This window comes from Struthio camelus, chromosome 1, assembly GCF_040807025.1.
Source record: "Struthio camelus isolate bStrCam1 chromosome 1, bStrCam1.hap1, whole genome shotgun sequence".
Taxonomy (NCBI): Eukaryota; Metazoa; Chordata; class Aves; order Struthioniformes; family Struthionidae; genus Struthio; species Struthio camelus.
Genome location: NC_090942.1, coordinates 173,454,698 through 173,471,524, shown reverse-complemented (window position 1 = coordinate 173,471,524; position 16,827 = coordinate 173,454,698).

The window sequence follows — 16,827 nt, the reverse complement described above, 5'->3', positions numbered from 1 at the left end:
GTGATAAAATGTGTACATATTGGTGGGGTGTATTACACTTCCTAGAAATGCACGTACAGCCCCAAAGACTGGAGGCAGGTTGGTAAGAAAGAGGACTCCCTATCAAATGGAGTTTTTGATAAGAATTAAGACTGCAGAAAGGCGTCACCGTGGATCGTGATTGTTTTCATCTATTCAGTTGTGACTTTCTGAAACGATGAATTGTTCCATGCATTCTGTATGTACATGCATGGGGTAAAAAGGCTGCCAGTAAGGGCACTCCCTTTTTGTTGTATTATTTTATTCTCATTTACAAAAAAAGAGAACTTGTATTTAATGACTTACATTAATTTTACTCATACATTATAGAAGGCAACTTTAGGCAGTCACAGTCTCTTCGGTACCTCCAGCCCTCCACCCAGCATGGAGGATATGTTTTGCTTTTTCAGACAGTGTCTTGAAGCATTAGCATTCTCTGCACTCTTTGCTCAGTACACTGGCACAGAAACAGCCTACATTTCTCCCTGTCCTCCTTTGAAACTGTAGGCAAATCTTCATGTAGTATTTTACTTTGGTCTGTGCCTAGTCTCACTGATTTAAGCAAACCTTGTAAAAGTATCATGATCCTCAGGTCACATAAGTGCACCAGAAAATTTGTTACAGCAAACAAGAGCCACATACACTTAACATATGTACATGTACTTAACCGTACATATATTTTTAACAAATGACATTAAAATATTCATAATCAACTTTTTTTTTTTTTTGCATAGGTACAGTATGTTATTGTTCTAATCTTCAGCACTGCATTAATAAGCTACATACTTGGCAAACACTCAGTACAGCTTTATGAAACATGGTATACAACTAAAATTGTAAATTTTCCTGCTAGTCAGCCATAGTACACAGAATCACAGAATTACAGAATGGCCAGGGTTGGAAGGGAGCTCTGGAGATCATCTAGTCCAATTATTTTCTAATACCAGCCAAAGTTTTACAGAAATCGCCTATCTCTAGGTGAAAAATGAAACAAATAAAGAAACCTCCTAATTCCTAATTCCAAAGCATTTTTTTCTGAGTTATGGGTTATTCCTGAGTTTCTTTACCTGTAACCTTCAAATATGAGTTTACTAAAGATGAGTTATTTTCTCCTACCTTCTAATCAGCTATCAGAAAAAAAGATGCTAAACAAACAACTTGTGACCGTGATCTGCCCTGCTTGATCAATATATGTTGCTTGCTCGGCATTCTAATTCAGCAGAATCTAAGCCTTCCCTCCCCACTTTGATGACATAGATAACCTTTTAAATATAATCATAAAGAAAACCATTACTGAATTGCTTTTCTGATACTATAGATTTTGAAGTTTAAGCTGAGAGCAAAGATGACAGAATCTTATGGCATATCTGCTTCAGAATTAAACGTTTTCACATCCTCCTGTGCTAAAATAATATCTTTAAGATTATGTGTTCCAGATGTCAATTGAAGACACATTTATGTCTTCGATGTAAATCTCATTAGAATTGTGAAAAATCGACCATAATCCAGAAAGAAAGAGTGAGAACTTTCTTCTCCATAAGATTGCAAAGCACTCAGAATTCATGAAATTTAAAAATTAAGGATGCTTGTACAACATAAACAGGCTTATGTGTGCGCAGACATTATGATACAGTCTTTAATTACAAAAACACTTAACTATTCTTCCAGTGTTCTACTTTAAAGTATACGACTACTAATACTTCAGAAGAAAAGCTTCAGAAATCATTAAAAGCATGTAAATAAATAAATAAATAAATAAAAGCAAAACCACAGTTTATCTTATCTTCATTGACAAAACATTAATGATTTTTTTTTTTTCCGGAATCTTTCCAAACGTGGTAGGCTAGACTAAAAACATTGTATGAAAAACTTTGATCTGAATGATAAATATTAGTAAGGTAATAAGAAAGAAAAAATAGGCCTTATGAATGTGTAAAGCATGTCATGAAAATTAGTTGTAAGCAGCAAGGACAGCTCTTAGTGTATATGGTCCCTCACATATTAATATCAATAGTTAAAAGAAAGATATACTTTCTCATGCTGATTACTTCTTGGACGATACATCCAATTCTTAGGAACTCTTAGACATATTGGTCTTACTTATAAGAATATGTCTTACTGAAACTACAGAATTTCTAGACAGATGGTAGAATTTATTCTGCAAGAAGCAGAAAAAGATTACACTACACAAATTCTTCCATAGTAGATGTGTCTGCTTATCCCAGATCAGCGTTGGTGTGAACAAGAAACCTTACTGTGTCATACAAATTAAAGTGTTTTAAAAATGAATACCTCCTGAAGACATTCTTTCCTCTCAAGAGGAATAAATTATTTCATATTCAGAGACAGACAAACGTATGGTCTGGCAGTGAATAGATTGCAAACTAACTTGGACACAGTGAGCAGAAATAGTCAAAGAGAACAGCTGTATGCCTGTCCAAAAGATCAATCACATTTTACATTTTTCTCTCAGGAAAAGTGAATATTGAGAGAGGCGTGAAAACTGAGTTCCGCTAGGAATTTGCTTTCAAGCTAGCAAACAAAAATGACCTTATTCTTAGTCAATATCAATTTTTCTTTCTCTTTCTAGTCAGTGGCCAAATTGCCTCTAGACTTTCAAACTGTGGAGAAAGTATAACTAATCTCATATAATAATTTTAAGAATATATAATTAAAAGTCTAAAATACATTGTTCTATTTTGTTGATATGTTAATGTAATGCCATTTACATAATTTGTAAGTGGAAGTTTTTAATTCCTACTATGGGTAAACTTTGGAAGACTTTGTGGATTTTCTTTAGAACTGCCATCCACAGCTGTACTTTAGAGGAGTTATTATATCATGTGGTGGCAGTTCCTGAAGGCACTCTTGAAAAGCACTAATGTTTTCAGGAAAGCTAATAGACCAATTATTCAAAAATCTTTCAGAACTTCACTGAAATGATTTCAGAATTCTACGAAAATGAAATAAGTTGCTATACATATCAGTTAATATGAACTTAAAGGTATTGTTCAATAAAAATGAGTCAGGAAGCACTTTTGAAAACTGAACTCCACGAATACATGCACTGCTTACTTTTTCGATTGCTTCATCTTCCAGCTTTGACTCATTCTAATTAGTCCTCTCCAAGACAATGACCAGGAATAATTGTACAGTTCTGGGGACATTTTATTCCAGACCCTCTGCTCCCAAAAGGCAGTTGTCTTCACATTCTTTCTACCATCCTCCAGCACTATGCTAGCAGTCTTTCTGCTCTGCTGCCTTCATGACGCACCCAAGACATAAAACAAATACCCTCAGTTTCATGTTATAAAAACAATACTCAGCTGGGATGCGATAGTCTCACATTATTTAGACACCCTGAACTGAAAAATCAGCGAAAGTAATAATGATGGCTTAGAATGACTGGAGCTCAGTATGGGACCCAAGAACAAGTGCTGTACGTATTGTGGATGAAGACAGTCTGCTCTAGGAGAGGTAGCCATGAGCAGTGTCGACACACATCACTCTCCACAGGTCAGAAAGGAGGCCAGGAACTCTATGAACTTCAAGTATTTAGAAGTACCTGCAGCATGTGGAGGTTAGACTAAGCTTCCTCATAAACAAGCATAAATTACAGAATTTGGAATAACCATATGGACAGGATTTTAGTTCCCTCTGTTGTAAGATTTCTAATTACTTTCTTGAGCCATTATCAACCCTGCAAATAAAAACTGACTGGAAAGATAATCTAAATCATAGCAGAGAATTACTGAAGCCCACTATCAAAGGAATGCCAGAGCCCTGTTTAATTTACTGCCTAGAACTGCAAAGTGGGCTCCTGTTTTTAAGATGAGCCACAGTTTAGATCACTACTTTACAGGATTATTAGTCACCACGGGCAGAAATATAATTCTTAATTGAAATCTAGAAAGTAATAAAACATAAATAAATTATGATGCTTCTTACAAAACTCTTCCATTACAGGCTAACTTAATGCAGCATCACTTTCCCCAAATCACATTTTTATTTAGCTTCATTAACAAAAGATGAGTGCTGAAAACCAATGGACCTATCTTTCTTTATTGAGTTAAAATCTAGGTTGTAATTACATACTTATGTAACAGTGATGGGATCTGCACACACATTTGCCTAGTATTTTTTTTTTCCTTCCAATATATTGCTGTACCAAAATATTTGTGATAATTTTTGATTTTGGTACAAGAAAGTCCTAACTACTTCACATATTCCAAAACTAATCTCATTTTTAAAAATAAATTAAAAATTCATAGAAAAAATGAAATATAAAAGTAATTCTTTGTACGCTGTAGATGGGATTCACCTTATCTATCTTTTGACGCCTCCATTGTAGATAGCTACATCCGAGAAAGTCAACCCAAGCATCCTTTTTCATCAATTAATAGAAAAAGTATGCAGTTCATCTGACCCATTGTAAGAGGCTAAGGAATTATCTAACAGCTGAAAGATAAGTAGTGCGGCTGTTGAGGAATTCAGTACCTCTATTTACACTCAGAGGTCTTCTATTGAGATGTGTAGCTATATCTTACATAAAGTCATATTTACTTAAAGTCAATAGTGCTGACCTAAGCTTGAACTAATATACTCATTAAAAGTAAGAGTGTATTAGGCTTGAGCTAGGTAAGATTTTGTTAAGATCTATTATTATTATTATTATTTCCCATATTACACAGAATCACAGAAAGGCTGAGGTTGGAAGGGACCTCTGGAGATGATCTAGTCCAACATCCCTCCTCAAGCAGGCTTCTCTAGAACAGTTGCCCAAGATCGTGGCCAAATGGGTTTTGAATATCTCCAGCGAAGGAGACTCCACAACCTCTCTGGGCAACCTGTTGAAACAGGTTGAAACAGGAAGCAGGTAGGAAGGAGAATACTCCAAATGCATACTGAAACAGGTTTAACTCTGTCTGGCTTAGAATGAAGACAAATGGATTATCTGGACTTGGTTATGCAAACGTACCTCCTGGGCTCCACGAGTAGCAGAATGCTGAGGTGAAAGCCACTGAACCAATTAGCATAAAAGCAGCAGTCAGCAATATTGGGAGGTACAACTTTCTACTTAAATAGCTTCTGTTAGCAAAAATTTTATTTTACTCACTTTCCTGCACACATGCATTTTTTTTTTAGTGTGTGTGTGTAGAAAGAAGTCTAATGATGTAATACCTAGATTACCTCAAGATACTTATGCAGGAACTGGACTGGGATATAGTAGGGGCTCCTAGGCACCCCAATTTAGCCAAAACCGCCGTACCCTGTTATAACTGAATTCATTATTCCTGCTTACAATTAGGAATAATTGATTACAACCCTTTTGGTGTTTTATTTTGCTTATGTGCTCATTCAAATCTACTCGTATTATCGCTAGCTAATGTCTGCATTGCACTGCATAGGTCTCATAGCACATTACCTTAACTCTGAAGAAGTCCCAGAAACAGTTGTCAGGAAAGTGCAACAGGGAAATATACGCATATTGTTTAATCTTGTGTACTTCTTTTGACAGAAAACAAATCAAAACTATAAATAGAATGCATCTCTGCTTCTTAGTACTTCTGTATGGGAAAATGTGGAAGAATGTCAAGGGGATAGGCGATGGAAGCTAGACAGATTCTTCTCTGGGAAAAGAAGCATCTACAGAGCAGGCTGACCCATAGTCAGGTGGCTGAGCCCGTGCCAGTGTGGCGCTGCCCCTGGGCTTTGAATTGAGATTAGCAATGACCTTAATACGCTTACTGTGCATTTGTGTAGTCCATAAAAAACTCACATAGTGCCCCCCCATCAGCGTCCCTCACCCCGGACCGACTCTCAGTGCTGCCAGGGACTCTCCTGTTCCATTATTGCCTCTGTTGGTAAGTCGCTGGGGAACCACTGCTCAGACGCAGAGGTAATAAAAGCTCAATATCGACTATAGTGTCTTGTGTTTGTGTATCTGTCCCTGCCAGGAGTCCAAGTATTGGCCCCACCTTACCCTTACAATTTCACTAGCATAAGTTCCTAAAAAAAATAAATAAATAAATTCTGTCAATGGAGTGGGAATAACATACTGAGCTATGAGATATCACAAAAGTCAGCCTGATCTTGGAAGGGAAACTTGAAAAGGGAAAAGGAGACTCAATGCTGAGAAATGAGTTACAGGAACAAAGGAAAAAAGGATATTCAAGGCCTATAGATTATGCACTGGAGGATTAGCAGTGAGTCATCCTCAGGAGCAACTTTGGTAATTCAGGCAACACCACTGCAGCGCTGATTCAAGTATGAATGCAGAGCACCCTGAGGAGCATGAAATACCCCACAAATCTGAGGATGCCCAATGGATCAATACATCTGGTAACAGTCTGGTAGTTCACAATCTGCCTGCAAAGCAGTTACACAGGCAGAAAGCAGGTAGGAAGGAAAATACTCCAAACGCATGGTAATTAGAAATACTGTTCTTTCAAGGAGGTGTAGGTAGGCATAGCCATAGATACCCCAGAAAGTGTAGAGAATGAGTTCCAATTTTTTTTTTTCTTTATAGATGCAGTCATTCTGTTGCACTGAAGTTGCAATATAAGCCTGTGAGGCACACAATCATGGCTCAACTTTAGGGGAATTGCTGGCCTCTGCTTAATATTCTTCTGCTCTGTCTTAAGACTGGCCTGGTCTTTGGCCCACGGCACCAAGGTCACCTGCTTGAGCAGAGGCCCCTGCTCCTGCTGTGGTGCGGGAGTACAGGTACTGGTGACCAGCAATCTGTGATCATGGTGAGGAAACACATGAGCAGGACTGCATATATTGATGTTTCTTGAGGGCTGGTTACTAGGAAATAATGTAATGTAGGGAAAGTATTTCAAATGCTAATGGATGAGGGTGAGAGGAGTAGGCAAGAATCATCACTGACTGACATACTCCTGACTGACATGGCTCACCTGCTGCTGGTGGGTAGTGTACAAAGGGGGTTTTGCCTTCATTCATCTCCCTATGACTCTTAGACAGGTGCAAGCTGCATGGAACGGACCTCTGGTGCAGCCTACATCTATACAATCTATTTCAAATAAAAAGAAATCCTTGAAGCTTACAGATAAAATTCAGTCAATTTAGAAGAACAGAAGATCAAAAATTCAGTATGGATAGCTCTCCTGGTCTCTAGAGGGCACAGACTTTAAAAAAATAGAGGAAGAAAAAGGAAGAAAGAAAAAGTAATCGACCTGAACAGGAGACGGTAAGAGCAGACAGAATGAAGAAGATAAGGTCCTTGAAAATACTAACTACTTCCAGGCTTAGACAAGATAAAAGGAAAGGCTGACTTAAAAGCAGACTTACTGCAGAAGGTAAGTGATACTATAAACATGAATAGGAGCGAGGCACTATGGGCCACTGACATAATATAATGTGTATAATGTGTGAGCTAGAGAGAAGGGGTTCATTCCTTCAAAAAAATTCCATTGAGTCAAAAAAAGTGATAAAAAAATCACTAACTTTGAAAAAAAAAGAAAAAAAAAATTAAGCAAGTAACCAACCCAGAAATTAGTATCATAACAAAGTCCTTCACACAAAGGCTAATAAGAGGAAAGGACCCTCCCCTATTGGTTCTTAACACACTACTGATTGTTTGAAAAAAGCTAATAGATTAATACTTACATCATGTTTCTATTGGGTTTTGATTATCTCTGGCAAGTTCCAGATTTAGCTTCTTGATATGAATGAACATTAAATCTGCCTGGGTAATCATGGACTATTCTCCTCATTCACAGTGAGTAAAACAAACCAGAAAACTGAACTAAAAAGAGGAAGGGAGGTGAAGGGGAAAGGACAAGTGGAAGGAAAGGAGACCAAATGTACTTAAGAGAGAATATGATCATTGATAATAAGTCAGTTATTGCTTTTCTCCTCATACCTGAAGAGGATATGAGTGTTTTATTTTCTTAGTGAAGAGTATGATGACAGATCATCATGCTCCTTTAACCCTGCTCAGCCCAACCATCACATTTACTTTTCAGTTTCTACCACTTATTCCACATTTGACCTAGAAAGATTAATCCTTTTTTTTTTTTTTTACTAGCTTCCTTCTGCACCAGCTACTTCTCTTCCTTAATTGACTCATTCATCACTCTTCCTTGTATCCATTCCCTTCTTAGTGGGGAGAAAAGGAACCTATAGGACACAAGTCATCTCGTCATGATGAGCATAGCCACAAAGGGTCAAATGAGCTATATTGAAAATTGACTCTTTTGCTCATAGACCACAACAGGAGTGCTCCAGCTTTTTCTGCAGCTGGTACTGATTATATCATTTAAGCATTGTCACTAACATGCTGTGGATTGGTGGACCGACATCCAGAGATCACTCTGTTTGGAGTGCCAGCTATCAGGTCATTCCTTCACTCCATGTGCAAATATGGAGTTTAAATTGGGCTCCTTATGGAGGAAGGCTTGCTTCTTTGGTTCTAACACGATTAGAGTCTGAGCTGTTTGATACGGTGTGTTCATGGTCATATTCAGGCACACCTAGAAGCAGCATTTGGGGAACCTGTGAAATTCACTCTTGAAGCAAGTTTGCAGGACATCTGACTAGAGGAGTATTTATGATTACGGTCCTTACATGGTTCCCCTTTTGTAAACCTGGTAACTCAAAACTCGCCTTGGTTTTGCACAGTGCTTGGCATTTCCCAAGGTTTTGTAGGAGCTCATATGTAGTAGTGTATGTTTGCTAACAAGTATGCTTACTTCCTTAGGTACAGTCCCTTACTGCATCCATCTCCCCACTATACAGTAGTATGCAAACTATAGTGGGGAGGCAGCTCTGCAGTCCCATTTCCACTTTATTTATTTACCTTTGTATCCTTTCTTCAGCTACCCTCAAAGGAGGCTGAAACTGAATGGGATTCTGAGGTTTGCGATTTTACACAAAGGCACTGAGGTCCTTTTGTAAAATTAGCTCTGGCTATTTACCTGCTTGAAACACCTTTAAATACCTCAGCTGCTGCTCCCATTAGGTTGTTTTATATCTAAAGAAAGCACAAGAAATAAATAAACTAACAAAGAAAAAAATCCTATGTCATTTTGTTTATTCAAATCATCTTCTTCAGAATTTGTACTAATGTTAAACAGGAATTTATGAAACCAATAAAAGAAGAAAACCTCAAAGTAAACCAGACCGCTGCTTTCCTCAATAAACACGGTCACTCAATAAAGCAGTTAACAACAACACTGTCTGGTATTTAATCCTTCCTTTGTGCTGTCTCATGGGGTGAATGAATAACAAGCCAAACAACAGTTTAATTAGGTATTTTTTTTATTTTCCTAGAAGTAAGAAAGACAACACAAAAAACATTCAAATGAATATGTTTTGTATTATATAGTTCTCATTTATGATATCTGTCTTGATAATGAAAAGTATTTCACCAGTTTAGTTTTTATAAAGAACTGGTTTACCTTAGGAGAGTTTATTTCATATTTTAATGAGAGTGCTTAAATAAGTAAATTGAATGGGATTTTGTCCTACAGTTCCCCCTATATTGGGCTTCCATAACATATTTTAAGATTGCATATTTCACTGTCTTCAGAGACTATTGATGCAGCCTATGCAGAATTGTCCATAAGGTATACAAATAATCATATATTAACTCCGATAATGGTGGAACTCCTTTCACCTTGGCAGGAATCTTTAATGCTCTGCTGATCTGCTATTGTCATCATGCCTTAGTGCGCATCTGGGTAAACCTCCTTCTCTTCCTCCCTCTCTCCTACGTCTCTCTCTCTCTGATAAGCAGTAAAATTCTCTACTTTTATAATCCCTGTCATAATATTAAACAAGTGGATTCAGTTATGCCAAGATGGCCAGGAGCTTGTCTGAATACAGGCTTCTTTGGCTTCGTTCCATTCCACTGTATCTTGCCAGTCCTTTCAAATAAAATTGATGGTACCACTCTGATTGAACCGCTATGGAAATTGTGGGAACAGATAGAAAAAAAGGTAGAAGAACAAAGGCTAGATAAATAGGGGAATAAGAAATAGGATGAGAAACATTTTACTGATGCCTTTTTACTCTTTCAGCCAGATATAAAATCAGAGATGAATAGAATCTAAATGCCAAGTGTTATTCCTGTATTATTACTCATGTTAAAGTAACACTGATGAGCTCTATGTGACAGGAGGGTGTTTTAAGATTTTCCTCCTATAGAAAGTAAGATTCTTCCAGTCCTGATGAGGGACCTCTTTATAATCACCTAATGCCTAAATCATTCCGTTAGAAGATCTCCACTGCATACAGAGGAAGCTTCAGATTCTCAACCATTTCAAATACTTCAATTTAGGTTGAATTAACCTAAATTTTGATTAAGGTCATCTCATGGGAAATCTGTGAAGGTTGAGTACTGAGATTAGATTCTGAAATCTTTTTAGCTGACATGATCCTTGTCTTTCTGAGAGTCATCAATTAGTAGGTTATAATTTCATTAAAGATTCTCTTGAAATTAGAACTCATAGTTAAGTTCAAGCAGTACATATATATTACTGGAATACTCAGACTGAACAGTGGAATTTCTTAGCGTCATTTTGGAATAATAATTTGGAGATAAAAGGTTTCTCACTTTTTTAAATTTTTGCTTTCATTCTTTAACTTCTTTTTTATTTGTGTCACATACTGTTCTCATCTATATTCCCATAAATCTCCTCTCCGTTTCACATTTATCCTCTTTTTCTATTACTGAAAGCAAAATAAGTTTTACCGTTGCCTTCAATGAATAAACTACCAAGCTCTTGTCCTTGCCCCTACTCTTTGCTGATCTAGAAAAGATCCATTAATAGATTCAACTGGAAAAAAGTTAATTTTAATTAATACTAGGAATGAGAAAAAATAAATCAGGATACATTTTTAAATTTTGATCCAGCAATTTTTCTTAAAAGTAATTTTTGTCAGTTTCAAAGAGAATAGCAGAATAAAAATAATGTCTCCTGTTCTTTGTTCAATGAGTTCCACTTTACTATAAAAATTATTTTTATCTTGAAGCATTATCATTAAAGCTTTTTTGATCCTGGGGTACAACAAACTGGAATTTGGAAGCACAGCTGTAGTTACTGAAGAAGAATGAATTATGACTCAAAGGAGTTTCCGGGGTTGGATAGGCTACTACATCACATACTCATTTTCAGATACTTAACACACCTAATTTTAAAGTAAGGATTTTGTTTTTTTCCTTCTTTTTCCAATAGGAATTTTTTTTTTTTCAGGACTTCATTCCTCTGCTAATTTGAATCCTTTCAAAAATTTCATCCTAAATTAATTCACAGATATTTTATGCCTTTTTATTTTTGTGCTAGCACTGGATTTTAACTTAAGTATTAATTATACCTTTCTGAAGCTTTTCTGTTTGTTTGTTTTAAGCTGTCTTTATGTATATCTGCAGCTTCCCTTTGAGCCTTTTTAAACTTAAATTTATTCTAGTTAAGGAAGGACAATCAAAATGAAACATATATACATTTCTATTACTTTTTTACATTGAAATTGATACATTTACTATGTATACACTGATTACTTAGGATCATTCTGTATATTTTACACAGATCCTCCCTGTAATACATCAGAAAACTATTATTTTTTTTCCTCTCTGTTGTTTCTAATCGATGAGATCCTACGTCACAAAAGATATTTTGCTGCTAGTTGCCACTAGCATAAAGACTTGATATCATTAAATTATTTTATTTTATTCAAATCCTATCGCCAAATGTCAATTCAAAACAAATCACAGGGGTGTTTGGTAGATTGTTCCTCTGCCAAGTTCAGCCAAACTCAAAAACCTTTGTTGCTTTTCAAATAATAAAGTAATAGATGGTAAATCATACAGACCTTATATTATGGCAAAATACATTCTTTGGTAGATACTAAAGTGCTGATTTCACCATATTCCCTTGGTACTGAAAAGCATTATAGTTTCAATGCCAAATGAGCCTAAATAAAAATTTGACCAATATATCCCATAAGATAAGGCCTTAAAAGGAAGAAGGGTCCAAGAGAGCTGGTTAATATTCAAGCATCACTTCCTCCAAGCTCAAGGCGGGTGCATCCCTATGAGTAAGAAGTCCAGTAAAGTGGGCAGGAGACCTGCATGGATGAACAAGGAGCTCTTGGCAAAACTCAAACAGAAGCAGGAAGTGTACAGAAAGTGGAAGCAGGGACCCGCCACTTGGGAGGAATATAGGGACACTGTCAGAGCAATCAGGGATGCAGTGAGGAAGGCTAAGGGCCATTTGGAATTAAATGTGGCAAGGGATGTCCAGGACAACAAGAAGGGCTTCTCCAAATACATCAAGAGCAAAAGGAAGACTAGGGAAAATGTGAGTGTCGCTACAGAATAGGGCAGGGGCCGTCATGATGAAGGATACAGAGACGGTGGAGATACTGAATGCCTTCTTCACCTCAGTCTTTACTGCTAAGACCACCCCTCAGGAATCCCAGACCCAGGAGACCACAGAGAAAGTCTGGAGAAAGGAAGACTCTCCCTTGAGGGAGGAGGATCGGGTTAGAGAACATTTGTCCAAATCTGACATCCATAAATCCATGGGCCCCGATGGGATGCACCCACAAGTGCTGAGGGAGCTGGCGGATGTTATTGCTAGGCCACTCTTAAGCATCTTTGAAAGGGCATGGCAATCTTTTTCTTCATGCACTGAATAAGATAAAAGATATGGGTAATGTACAATGTCCTTACATTGAATAGCTGAAAAACTTGTTTTAGCTTTTCTCTCTCATGGCATTGAAGATAATTAAGGATATTTAATAATACCAACTCTGATCAGAGGACAGAGAACCTAATAGCGGTGTCTCAGTTAGAGAGGTAGAGGTCTTTGAATTGATAGAGAAAGATTTCTGCCTACTCACTGTAAAACTCTGAAACCCTTTCTTCTGAGCATGCTCTCACCTTTCTCCTAGATTAATCTTACGGCTGATGATATATACAAAAAGCAAGCATCTTTGCCATTTATTTTTCTCTGCAGTCTTAAACTGAAAACAAATGATTTTTAAGAAAGTTGCAGTTAGGGTTTGTTAAAAAAAGGAACAAAGATTTTTTTTTAACTGAATCCTTATCCAGAAACATTTTCAGACTCATTTTAGAAATTTAAAAGTGTACCTGAAGGGTATTTTAATAAAGGACCTTTTAGTCAATTATCATATACTATCCAGCATCATTCAATCAAAACTATCACCTTGCAGGATGTTTAATGAATTAGCTACACTGAAAGACTGTGCAATTGCTTACCCATCCACAGAAACCAAAAGCTCAAATTGTTTCATCTGTGATCATTAAACTTAGTTAAAACAAGCCTAAGGTTGTGTTATAGAATACAGTATAAAATTTGTAAGAGTTGATGGGTCTCTTCAGTGAGCTTTGGATAACTTATTTTTCCCAGAATTGGCCCAAATACTCACTTATGAACTTCTTCTTTGTCAGATTTTGGCCTTCAAGACTTTTCAAAACGTTTGCCGCCGAGTGAGGGATGATAAAAGATTAAAAGGTGTATGTAGGTGCCCCCATTTAGCAAGTCAGAGTCTCCAGCAAGCCTTCCAGAGCACCCGGTTCTTTTCATTGGCTATTTGGAATTTAGGCTCTTAATTTAGGAAGGTTGCTTTCCTAGCCTGCTGAAATATATGTCCACATTATTATCTAATTATTATATCCCAACTGGAATAAATTCTGAATCCAATAAATTTGATACATACAATAAATTAAGACTTGTTTTGAGATCTCTTCCTTAAATTCACCAATGGTAGGAAATTACCTTTTTATACAACCTAGCATAGTTTCCATAGGGGCTCATTGAAGTTTGCATTGGTATACAGAAAACATAATGCCTGTGAAATAGAAAGAAAAATTCAAACCAGTGATCCCTGGTCATGGCAGCGTTATAAGGACAATATAGATGAACCATAGCAATTAAAATGGCTAAGCTAGCAAAATGACAAGGAAGAACAAGCCATGCACAATTTGCTTAACAGCTTCCTATATAACAAGCTAGAGGCACCCACATACTAAAGACTAGCACATTTCTCTGCTTCTCCCACTGTCAACATAGAAATATTTGCAAAAATGTTGGGATGAGTAGTTTATGTGATATTTTTGAAGAAAAAACAAATATTTCCAAAAAATAGTTTCCAGCATTGCTAAGTGATGAAACTTTCACCCGCCTTCAGCGTTAGCAATGACATGTATTTCAGACAAAGTAGCAGCAATAGGACAATCTTTTCCCCTTCATTCTTATTTTGTATGAAAAGAAATGTTAAGTGCTCTTTGCATATATAGAATCATTTGCAATGTCCTTTTCCAGGAATTCAAATATGACAGACTTTCCTGTGAGGGTGACTGAGCACTGGAACACGCTGCCCACAGAGGCTGTGGAGTCTCCTTCCCTGGAGATATTCAAAACCTTCTTGTGCATAATTCTGGGAAATGTGCTCTGGTTGACTGTGTTTGAGCTTGGGACTCAAACTTGGGGGTTGGACTAGATGATCTCCAGAGGTCCCTTCCAACCTCAACCGTTCTGTGATTCTATGACTTTCTTTTAAGGCTCAGCATTTCTGTTTTATACGGTGAGGTCCAGGTCACTTAGCTTATGCCTAAATATTAGATGCTTATGAAACAGTACAATGCAAAGCAAATGCCTACATCCCAAAAAGTCAATGGCAAGAAGTAGATCTCATGTATTAATCCATAAAGATTTTAGAAAAATATTTTTCAAATTATGCAATCAGTATTACTTATAATGTTAAAAATGGATCTAAACTTCTTCATATTTTGTTCAGAAGATGTTTCTAACATTAAATATTTAAATATTCACACCCTAGGCCAGATTTGCAACTGGTAGATCAGCAGCTATGCTGATTTATATGAGCTGAAAGATAGGGCCTTGTGTTTTTGAAAAATGTGCAGCTAAAAGTGGTATACTACAATATGGTTTCTTACACAACAGCCTTTCTCAAATATCAGTGTATGATTTATATAGGAAAATTAGCAAATTCTAAACAAAGGAAGAAAGTACGATGAAACAAAGACATGAGTGAAAAAATTCTACTTATGCATTAAGTATCTGCATCTACATAGCAGATACTTAAACCTGAACAAATCATTAATGTTCTTTTAAATGATTCTTTTAAATTCTACAAACCATACTAGAAATAGCATGTTTTCAGCCATCAAAGAGACACTCTCTATTGATGTGTCTGAATACTTTGCTTCACAATTCCCTGTCATATTATCTTTTGCCACAGAAGTTTGTGAATTTTCAGGAGTTTAGGTGCCAAATTGTCATATGACGTGTGACAAAATAATGGAAGAAACTGGCACGTTTGGCGGCTCCCAACATTTGCCTTTTGGCATTGTTTCGTTGTCAGAATTACGCCGATGCATTTCCTCATATGGTAACATCTGTAAGTGGGGGTCAATCAACTACAAAAACACATTCATCAAAACATTTTAAAAATGATAATAGCTAGCTAAATAAACAGGCTCTATTGTAGGATTTTATATAATAACGCATCACAATATTTGATCAACTCCCACAGAATATTGACAACAATTATTAACAATCTGGGGAGGGGGAAGTTAATATTCCTCTCCACAGTGAAGGCAGGAACATGTATATTTTCTTCTTGTTTAGCGTCAATTTAAATAGTACAAAATTTTTCTTAAGGTAAATTTAGAAAGAATTTGTTAAAGTAATTTCTGGCTGTTGTCCTCTTTTTTATCTTTTTTTTTGGTAGCACTTTTTAAGTATCCTTTTTGAAGTAGGCATTCATATCTGTTTATGTGGACCTGAAGTTTGCACCTACTTATGTCCATTCTTTCATGAATACCCAGCTTCTTTCTTTCTTATATATAATTCAGTCTAGTTTTTTTCTCTTTTTTATTTATTACAAGAAAAGGGCAGAGATCTTGTATACCAAAATCTAAATTTTCCTGTAAGCAATATTTAAACTATTATTATTCAGGATTTAAAATACCGGTTTCCAGAGAGTTATGGTCCAGTTCATACTCCTGTGCAAGGTATAAGACAATTCCTTGTGACTACAATTAGAGTGATGGGGTAAATGAGGTGGTTTGCCCAAGGCTTGTATCCTTCAGCTCAGACCAGGTGGAAAATAGCACTCACTACTGAAAAATGGAAGCATAGTTTTACAACCAAATTTTTAAGAGAAGTGTAATGGCTCCTCCGTTAATCAAGAAAACTAGGAAGGCAAATCATAGCTATCCAGGTTCTTCAGTACAGTACTTAGGACTGCAGTGCACATACTGAAAAAGTTTGCAATCTCTTGATCATCTGCATATTTTCTTTATTTTATATGAACTGAAAAATTATATTAGTAGTAATAATTTTAGGCAGTTAGAACTTAAATATTGTATATAATTAGTAAATATGTAGACTTGATCATTTTGCCCATATACTTCTTTTATATTAAGTCTGCTGGACAGAAAGCAAAAAGTACAGTGCTGAAATTTTAGGAACAACAGAAAACTTCTTTTCTTTTGCATAAATCTATATATATTCTAAATGTTGCCATGAAAAACTACTAAAAACTTGTACCATAGCAAGTAAAGCTCTTTTAGTCTTTCTTTCCTCATCTTAGTAGTAACTAAGAATCTCATCTGTGCTCAGATAACAGCAATTAAAAAAAAATATCTTCTTAGCTGTAAGTACCCTTCATTATTGGCAGGTCATCTTAGGAGAGAGGGAACACCATTTATTTCACATATAGACTGAATATAAACAAGAGCACTGTGCACAAAAGCTAACAAATCATCCTCTCAAGTAAAGAATGTGTGAA